The sequence below is a fragment of the Perca flavescens genome, chromosome 23 (assembly GCF_004354835.1).
Source record: "Perca flavescens isolate YP-PL-M2 chromosome 23, PFLA_1.0, whole genome shotgun sequence".
NCBI classification, from domain to species: domain Eukaryota; kingdom Metazoa; phylum Chordata; class Actinopteri; order Perciformes; family Percidae; genus Perca; species Perca flavescens.
The window spans coordinates 5,668,638-5,678,312 of NC_041353.1; the positions used below are offsets into that span (position 1 = coordinate 5,668,638).

Here is a 9,675-nt window from a genome sequence, read left to right on the forward strand (position 1 = left end):
AATCAGACAGGGAATCCAGTCTCAGTCGATCCAAGTGTACTGTATATGACCCTAGTCTCTCTCTCTCACACACACACACACACACACACACACAGAATTAGACAAAGACAGATCAAGAGAGATTAGTCTTCTCAGGCGACATAATAAGATTTCGTTTTTGGCCCCGAGAATCCTCTGGAGCAGCGCTGATCTGATCCCGTCATTGAGCACAACAGCAAAAACTCAGACTTAACCCTGCCCTCCTTCTGCTTACTCTCCTGCTCCTTCCGCTTTTTTTAAATTCTCCACCTTTCCATTCTTCTTCTTTAGCCTTAAACTTTATCAAACGGCCTCATTTATTTCTGTGCTCTGTAGTCCTTTCTTCCTATGTCTGCCTCTCTCTCGCTTTCTTATTTGCTCCATTTCTTTTTTTTCTTCTAAACAAGCATTTTCTTTGCTCATTACTGCTTTCTGGAAGCATGAAAGCATTAAAGACTGTTGCGTTTATTTGTGTATTCGCTGCGTTATAAATGCCAACTAGTTGGCCGGTAATGTCTGTTTTTATGATGAGCCTTCCCACGGAGTTTACACCACACACTGAGTTCATTACAATAGATCAGTAAAGAAAGAAAAAGGAAAGGATGGACAAAACACGCACACATGCATACACACTCACACTGGTATGTATAATGGGTCTGCCTTTTATGATGAGGAGCGGTAATTAAAAACGCCACTCTGTGTGACAGGGCAGGGTGGAAGGAGGAAGGAAGGGAGATGGACGGAGAAGGGGGAAGAGGAGTCTGGTCTGGTCCTCTCTTTAATGAGGATCCTAATCAACCCAGCGGAGGCTGCCCTGAGACCCCCCAGGTTCATTAGAGCAGAAAAACCAGACTGCCAGTAAAGGAAAGTGAAGGAGGGAGGGGTGGGACCACGCTGAAAAAAGAAAAAAAAAGAAAGAGGGGAAAGTTTTTACTTTCTGATGAAGTGGAGAAGCATTAGAGGGGAGGCAGGGAATGGGAAAGGCAAAAAAGCAAAAGGAAAGGGCCGGGAGAGACAGAAAGGGGGGGGGGGGGGGAGAGGGTGGGAGGATGGCCAGCGGAGATAACCGTGTGGGTCATTGGGCGAGTCACGGCTGCCATCGATCCCCTGATTGGCTGTCTGATGGTTTCAACACGGCTGCCAAACCCTTTAATACAGGGTGTCTCCTACTGTGTGCTTGTGTGTGTTTGTGTGTCAAAATGAGTACCGTCTGTGCCATATGTAGTCCATGTCTTAGCCACCAGAACAGATATCTGTCCAACTTCCGGAGGCTGATAAGAGCACCTTACAGCTGCACTGATGCGCGCGCACGCACACACACACACACACACACACACACACACACACACACTTTTGAGACCTTTTGTCTCACTGGCTGGGAAAAGGGGTGTGTGTGTGTGTGTGTGTGTGTGTGTGTGTGTGTGTGTGTGTGTGTGTGTGTGTGTGTGTGTGTGTGTGTGTGTGTGTGTGTTGAGAGTAACATTTAGTGACGTGTGCACACTGTGAGGTGAGAGTGTTACAAAGTGTTATACTGGCCCTCAGCCCTTCCTTTCCTGTCCTCTCACATTGATTGGACAGCAGGACAAGGAACACACATCGCTTCCAGCAGCCCACTCAACTGCTTTCCTTCCTCTAAATGCCAAGACACAGTATGTGTGTGCACATGTGAGTCAGTATTCATTTAGTCTGGGAAAATTCATATGCATACTAAACAAAAACTACCACACTGTAAAAACTGAGAATGGTGTTAATTAATATTTAGTAATCAAACATTAGTGACATATACATAATAAAAATGACTATTTGCAGTTTGGAATCACATTGAGCTGAATTCAACTAATTTTATTCATTTATCAATTACATTTTACTCAGTTTTGTTTGAATAAAATCAGCTGCGGGTCATTAAGATGAATTTAATTATATTTTATCGGGAAAGTCAAAGATGCAGAAAATTTATAAATTTTACTCATTGGGAGGTCTTTGGATTTAATCACCTAACACTTCCGCTCCAGCTATTTTCAGCCACATGGACATCGTCATCGAACATATTCTGCCAGTTTCCCAAAGGTAAGACTTGTTTAATTATTGTAAGTTGTAAACATTTTTCAAGGAGTTGCTGTAACAGTTAGCAATTGAACATTGTTTTGCATTGCTGCAAGTTACCCAACAGTCCAACTTTACTGGCTGAAAGTAAAAATAAAGGTATGTTAGCCTAATTTAACGTTAGTGATTCTAATGTTTAGACTAAAAGCGTGGCAATGAGCGACTGAAAAAGTAGTCTGTTAAATATCACAATTTCATGTGACTTTTCCAAGTATAACGTTATAGACAATGACCTTTAAGATACCAGCTAACGTATTCTACTTTTGCCAATTTTCCTGGCATCGGCCTGTGCCTCACCCTCCTCCACCCTAACAAGCTAAATTAGCTAACGTTAGTCTGTTACTGTGTTTTGTGGACGCTCTGGAGGGTGTGCTACTCCCAAGTTCACAGAGACTCCATGTTAAGTAATGTTAGCCACGCAGTTTCATGTCTCAATTCACGGTAACATCCAACGAGGCACAACAGCAGATGGCATAAACTTTTTCAGTTTTTCTCTGTCGGAGTATACCTTCAAACGGTTTCAGCACCTGCTGACAGATTACACCGGCGAGCTGCGAATATACTCCAAGAAACGAAATCATCAACCTATCACCCAACATAGAGGACATCAAAACCAGATGGCCTGCTCTATTTGAGCCCTCTCAAGTGAGTTACAAGCACAGCTAACTTGAAATATTCCTAGTCCACTGTGAAGGACTGCACTGGTGGTTTTTCATATTTAGCTCATAAATAGAAAATGTGTTATGTTACTGTCAACTATTTTCTAAATCATATTTTCAAGGTCAAATTCCAGAATGATTTAGATTTTGTTGCATTATATAACTGTATAGTTTCTAACAAATCATTTTAAATAATCTTTGAGAGTGGATGTGAGACACTACCAACACTGAAGAGTGTAGTATGCTAGCCAAAATATATTAACATGCTGCACAGATTTAACACAGAATGTACATGAAGGTCATCATCAAAATAAGAGTGCTTCTTGCTAGAGTTGTAACAATAATATGTGCAATATGTAATATGTATTATTTGTCTTTCAGATCCAGGATGAGTTTCACAGAATCACAATGGTGCATCTTGAATCAAAGTTCATGTCTAAGCTGGATGAACACTCCGAGGCTTCTGAACATCTTCCACTCCAAAGGTGGAACCATGGGGTTGAGGTTGCAGGCCATCCTACTCAAGGTAACCTTAAATGACTATTACGTTTGTATATTATTTTGTAATCAAATTGCTGTAATATAATGCACGATTACTTAAATCCACAGGAGGTAGTTAGGAGGTTAGCCTGTGATTCTGATAAAGAGAATTAAATAATATCTAACATTTTTAAAAATAGTTTGTGTGCACTCACATTCAATTATATGTTTATTATTGAGGTCATAGTTAAAAGCGGAGCTATACTGGACGGCATTGTACTGAAGTGTGTTTGTAATTCTTTGTACTGCATATTTACATACATGTGGGGTTGGAATATTAGTAACACCTCCCCATAGTCCTAGAAAGTCTTCCAATAGTAATAAGCTCAATGCTAAAACATATACATTAGTAACACCTCTCTGACCGTGTCAACAAAAACGGAACATTATATCCATCATAACAGGAGACTCTATGGCAGAACAATTGTATTGAACTGCATTAAATTGTACAGGTGCACAAATTTAAAGTGACCACTGAATATACACTATCACTCACAACCAATGGCGCATGTTTGAGACTTGCAAAGTAGTGCTTTGACATGACTGATTCTGTTCCACGTTGTTGATTGGACACCAAAACCCTCAACCTGCAATGGTTATGTGATTAACAGCCATTTGAAGCATATATGTTTAGGTATATCTTTTTGAAACACTAAACAATTTATTGAAAATGTCTGCTGCGGTCATCTACAAATAATGTGCAACATATATGGTTTACATAACCATATAGCAACTCGTTTAGCACCAGTTATCACTCAGCTCTGTGTACTTATTGCTTAAAGGAATACATTGAGGAACGGCTAGTCTGACTCCGTCCAAAGGTTACAAAATTTGCCTACCAGCACATCTAAAGCTCACAGATTGACATGTTATGTCTTGTTTGTTTAATCCATACAAAACACAAGGTGTAAAAATGTTGTGGTTTTATGGGAGTTTATATGCACTGTTAGTTTGCTGGGACCAAAACCTTTGTTTCACTGGACTGGTCCCTAAGACATTTTGTTTAGCAGTAATGTAAGCCACCTGGTGTTAAAAACTGCAGCTTTAACAGGGCTCAAGACTAACGGCGTCCTGTTGTCCTGGGGACGATAGAAAATGTGTTTGGGATTTAAGACAAGCATTCTGTAGGACGCCTCTAGGACGAAATGGATCGTGTGTGTGCTTATTTATTACTATCACTTAGCAAATGACAAACTGAACCAAACTGAACCTACTGAGCGCTGACTACAATGGAGGCCGTCTTCTCACGCTATTACTACAGTCAGGCCGGACTCACACAGAAGGCTGGCTGCTCATCTGTTCCCGCGGTACAGGTCCATTGATTCTCTCAGTCACAAATGGCTTGCTGACCTTTCAATCACGCTGTGTAGGCTAGCGTCAAGTGACACACATCAATCTTCTCATGCAATGAAAAAAAAAAATCTATATTCTGATGTTGATTAGCGGCAAGAATCATCTCTACCCAGCTAATGCAACTCAGCATACGGCGTAATCGTAAAGTAAACCGCACGCGCTGAGACGCAGCCAGCAGACTCGCTGGTAGAGTTTTGCATTATAAATATCTAAAACCTGAAGCACAATCTGGCTCTGTTTGGGACTGTGAGCTGCAGAAGTTAGCGTGAGGATTTGTGCCGAGATTTCTGCCTGACCACAAGTGTTGGTTTCGGTTTGTACCTCCAATGAAGTGCACTTGTCTCATTCAGTACAGTCTGAAGGGGAGCACAGCTGAGTATAGGTCAAGTAGACTTGTATTATAAAATATTATGAATTCTCATTAAATAATGATGTTAGTCTCATAATATTCAGAATGTGCAGAAAGTTATGAACCTGAGCAGAAAACCTGCTGAAACAAAGTCCAGGATTTTGAACTGAACTGAAAATAAATAATTTATCATCAAGGTAAAAAGGTGCCCCAACAGATAACTTTTCAGTCTTGTTTATAAATCTTTTTTTTTTTAATCAAGCAACATAAATATTAATTTTATCAATTTATAATTATTTATTATGTCACTAACAACTATAGAGGATAATAAAGTAAAGAAATATTGAATTTTGGGACGCTTTACATTAACGTCAGGACGGTTAAAATTGTTTTTCAGGGCAGTTCAGGGACGGAGGTGAAAAAAGTCTGGAGGCCTGTTTAAGAAGTTTTGTCATTAAATGATTTGTACACCATGAACTTGAATTATGTTTATGTTTGTAATTTCAGGCTCCAAGCAACCATAGCATCAGCATGACCAGAGATGTTGTCATTCGGTGTTTGATGGTGTACCTTGGGGAATCCACAGATCAACTCTTAAAGGAGTATGATGTAAGTTCAAGAACATGTTAAAATATAAAGAAGGTAATCTGTCTCATCTCTAGGGCTGGGTATCGAAAGCCAAATTGCTTCGATGCTGACAAGTATTGAAAAGTGTATGGTCAATCGGTACCAAATTTGATACATAAGGAATAAATCTCATCAGTGTCAATGATCCAATATGCATGCAGCATGCTTGTACCTAGATTTAATAATGCAGCTGATTTGCTGGCTAAGGTTAATTTAACATCATAGATATGGATCAGGAAAAAGACTACAGTAATACTCCCAGAAATAACAGGTGTGCAACGGATCACAAAGTGCACAGACAAGTGCCGGAAGAAATTCATTTATTTAGCGATGAATTGATTTAATTTCCAAAGTTTTCCAAATATTTACAACTGTGACTAAATTCAGACCATCATCTCTGGTGTCAGTGAATGATTTTCATGTGGAGCGGTGAGCTGATTAGATCCTTTTTAACTTACCTGGCATGAAAATATGCTTATGGAAGTACATTATCTCAGATTTTATTACGTAACGGAAGTGCATCATGTGCAACAACCAATTTGGGAGTTGTTCAATTAGAACCTTCTCCTTTGGGGTACAGTCTGAAATACCAAATGTTGCTATTTCAGGATGCTGATGAAGACAGTGTGTCGCAGGACCTTGCTGTAACGAAGGATTAAAATCTACCACATCAAGACTACTACGCCAGAGGGTCCTGATGACATCGGTATCGTAGTAGAGGGCGTGAAAGTTCTGACTGCTCTGGGTAACTTTCCAAGGGCTTGCTCCATGGTCATTGGCTTGGCATATGCAGTGAATCTTGCCTATCCCAAGGAGGTCAGGTACACGCTTGAAGTCTTCCAGAAACTCCTCCTTGAGCTGGATTATTCAAAGCTGTCCCCAAAAGTGAACAACCTCAAGAATAAGCTACTAGCTTGAGAACTGGGACCCTCGCAGAATGACAGAGAACAATTAACTCACTGTCAAAACTGTCACATGGTTACCCACTTACTGTGAAGGAACTGCAAACTGTTACTGAAGGAGACCTTTGGAATTTCTGATGAGTTCAGTCTTTAGTATTTGGACTTGGAATATGAAGATTACTTTACTCTTCATAAAAGTGACCAAATTAAACATAAATACACCATAAAGATTGTTCATGCTGCCCTGATTGTTCTAAACTTGCTTCCACTTAATGAAAGTTTGGGCATTTCCTTTTTTTCAACTGTTAAGTAACTAAAAAATATTGATTTTTCAGTGCAACATGTGGTTGTTTAGAAATATCAAACCAACCATACTCATTTTACGGGAGTGGTATTGTGATTTTGAATTTGTATTGCTACAGGCAGCTGTTATTTTACCTTGTGATTCCTCTGTGTACACCAGGGATGCAAATTTGACATGTTTTAATTGAGGAATTTTAACAAATTAATGTGATTGTTTAAGTGAGTCTTATTTTAGCAAAAAGTAAAGAAGTAAGGCCAATGGAATTACTTGTCCTTATCCCAGACTCCATGTGATCAATCAATTACTTTTAGCCGTTTGAAAAAAATAATGGCCCTGACGATTTCAATTGGCACATAAATGAAAACGTAAGAAAAATTTGCAGACTGAAAACATTGTCTTAATTTAAATGCTCTAACAGGACTAAACCTTAAAGGTCCCATGACATGCTGCTGTTTGGATGCTTTTATAAAGACCTTAGTGGTCCCCTAATACTGTATCTGAAGTCTCTTTTATATAGACCTTAGTGGTCCCCTAATACTGTATCTGAAGTCTCTTTTATATAGACCTTAGTGGTCCCCTAATACTGTATCTGAAGTCTCTTTTATATAGACCTTAGTGGTCCCCTAATACTGTATCTGAAGTCTCTTTTATATAGACCTTAGTGGTCCCCTAATACTGTATCTGAAGTCTCTTTTATATAGGCCTTAGTGGTCCCCTAATACTGTATCTGAAGTCTCTTTTATATAGACCTTAGTGGTCCCCTAATACTGTACACATTCATGGTTTCTGCCTTTTTTATTTTTTGTCTTATAGCCTCTCTCTATGTTTTATTGTTGTATTTTGGCATTTTGCACTAAACAAACCTATAAAAATGTTTAGAAAAAAATGGACAAATAAATGTTTGCCTGCTGTTCTTATTATGCATGATGATTTATTTACCCAATTTAAGTTACCTGTGGTACCAAGAAGGCATGATATTGAGTGTATTATACATAGAAAAATGATGGCAACAAAGTGACATTCAATATAATTGAATAGATTTAAATTAATGTGATACAAACTAAAACTTCAATGTAAACAATTCACTTAGGTACGGATAAATAAGAAACGCAGTGTAAATGTGTTGAATTAGGCAAAAATGTGCTAAAATATTAGTTAGTATAATTTATTTTATGTTAGTGAATACAAATTATTTTTACCCAGATATTTAGAAAATCTAAATTAATTTCTCCCAGATATTTAGTGAATCTAAATTAATTTCTCCCAGATATTTAGTGAATCTAAATTAATTTCTCCCAGATATTTAGTAAATCTAAAGCAATGCCTCCTAGATATTTAGTAAATCTAAAGCAATTTCTCCTAGATATTTAGTAAATCTAAATTACTTTTGGTCAGATACTTATTAAACACCAATCAGTTTTCTTTGTGAAACTGATTTGGATTTACTAAAAAATGTTTGGCTATATAACTTATCATTTTGTATGCTATTACTAAATCCAACACATTTTAGGTGTTGCTTTTATGAACAGGTACTCATTTGTTTTGTTTAAATTTAGTTAATTTATTCAATACTTTTTAATCAAAGTTGTAGAACTTAAAATCTATTCAATTATATTACGTGTCACTTTGTTGCCATCAATTTTTTAAGTAACCATTGGTCACATTTTTTACGGTGCATGTGTATTGTTTAACATGAGGAGATGTTGTGGTTGTAATCTTTAAAAAAGGTTGATATATACAGATTCAAGTTTATCGTCACTGGTTTCCTGAATCGATTTGATTCCGATTCACAGGGTCCCGATTTGATTCGATTTCCGATTTTATTCAGTAACAATTCCATTAGGGATATTTCAGTTGCAAAACCAATATTGCATGGCTATGAAAGAGATTCTACAATTGTACAAGGCAGGGCTGTGCAATTAATCAAAATTTAAATCGCGATTACGATTTCAGCTCCTAATGGTCACAAGACCAGAATAATCGAGAGAAACGATTATTTTGCACATTACGTTTCGCAAGTTAACTCTTTTTGTCTTGTGTTCGGAATGAGAAAAAAAAAAAAATTGACATTTCATTCGGATATCTTCAAAGAGTCCAAGGGACCCCTTTTTAAGGGCCATGCCAGTTTTTCCATCGGTATCTTTGGCCTCACTAGGGACATTTTTGTCATTTTCACTTTTGTTTTTGTTGATGATTTTGGCTGTGTTAATGCTTCTAACATGAGTTTTGTTAAGGGTGTGAGTTTTTACTTGAAGTTTGAAAGTTCAACTTCAGATCTTATACAAAGTCATCATTAACATACCCAAGATTGTAAAAAAAAGAAAAAGAAATTTCCCTCTAGCATTTTGTATACTGGAAATAATTAATTTTTAATGTTTTTCTTTCATAAAAAAACAATGTCAAAAAGTGGCTTTTAAAAAGGGTAAAAATCTATAAAAACAAATGATTTTTTTGTTAGTTATGAACAGGACTGATGTGGGTTTAAAGATTTAAGTAAGTGAAAGTGGAAAATAATAATATATAATCATTGTATGGCAGTTTTTGGGAAGGGGACAGTTTTTTTTTTTTTTTTAAATATGTCACTGCGCAAAAAATAAAAATGCACAAAAATCAATGTTGTTGCTAATCACTAACTCACCCCAGACTATGAAAAACAGAAAAATAAATTTCACCCTAGCTATAAGTATAATGAACATAGTTCATTTTTTGGTTTGTTTTCATAAAAAAAAAAAAAAAAAAAAAAAGTCAGTGAAAGTGGAAAATAAGATTTATATATACACTATTTGTAAGGCAGTTTTAGGAATGGGAAAATTTTTGTCC

At 37.3% G+C, this 9,675-nt stretch overlaps 1 long non-coding RNA gene across 1 annotated transcript; it reads left to right on the forward strand.

Annotated features, from left to right (window-relative positions):
• The first annotated feature begins 3,229 nt into the window (after positions 1-3,229).
• On the forward strand, positions 3,230-6,295 carry LOC114549916 (uncharacterized). The gene is made up of 3 exons (XR_003691617.1): positions 3,230-3,306; positions 5,530-5,631; positions 6,258-6,295. It is a non-coding gene; the product is annotated as an uncharacterized LOC114549916 (long non-coding RNA).
• The last annotated feature ends 3,380 nt before the right edge of the window (positions 6,296-9,675 follow it).